This window comes from Tigriopus californicus, chromosome 5 (assembly GCF_007210705.1).
Source record: "Tigriopus californicus strain San Diego chromosome 5, Tcal_SD_v2.1, whole genome shotgun sequence".
Lineage (NCBI taxonomy): Eukaryota > Metazoa > Arthropoda > Copepoda > Harpacticoida > Harpacticidae > Tigriopus > Tigriopus californicus.
Window position 1 is genome coordinate 7,792,050 of NC_081444.1, and position 907 is coordinate 7,792,956.

The window sequence follows — 907 nt, forward strand, 5'->3', positions numbered from 1 at the left end:
AGAAATGCATGACCAATCCCAAGAATTAAAATGATTAGGATCGATTTATAACATGCTTCTTTGACTTGGAACGATACCTGAGTTTTTGAAAAAAAATTCCACCTATCTTGAGGAGCTCAAAAAGTTGGTAGTGAACAATCGGGCAAGGAACAAACAATTAAAACACTTGACAATTGAAACAATTGCTGGACTACAACCGGATATTCATTAAAGGTTTGGATGTTCTATGTTTGATAATGTGCTTCAAATTGTAGTCGAAGTATTGTGTAAAAATCGATTCTACTGCAACTTGTAACTGTTTTTGTAATTTGTACAACTGTGTTGTAATTTTGCAACTGCAAAATGTAAAATATCTTGACCCAACTTGGTTGGCTGGCTCTCCATACTACCTTTGGAAAGTTCACAAAAAAGGTATTTCTAAGGCAAGAACTTTTAGATGAGAATATTTTGAAACAGTTGCCGACAGCCCAATAATCGGAATTAATTGTTCTTGATGGTGGTCTTTTTGATTCAGTTTCTGGTACCATTTGCCAGAAGCATGTGCGAACATGAAATCGGGATTCCGAAAAATTCTCAGCCAAGTCTGAATAGAGCACTACAAAGGCGTCAGTCGTCGTAAAGTATGTATGAAGACGAATTACCTTTTCGGGTATGTTCTGGTGGTATTTATTTATGATCTTGGGTTTCGTTGTTGCGGCTATTTATGAGAGAAAGCTGCGTAGTTAGCCTGGAGCGCTCTGAAACAAAATTCCGGCACGAACCCTTTTTACGTCCACAACCTTTTGCACAGGTTTGTTCTTTCGTTCGTTCGTTCGTTCGTCCGTCCGTCCGTCGGTTCATTGGATTTAAAGAGCAGCATAACAACATACCAGAGAAAGTGGAAAGAAAGACTATTTGCTTTCAATAT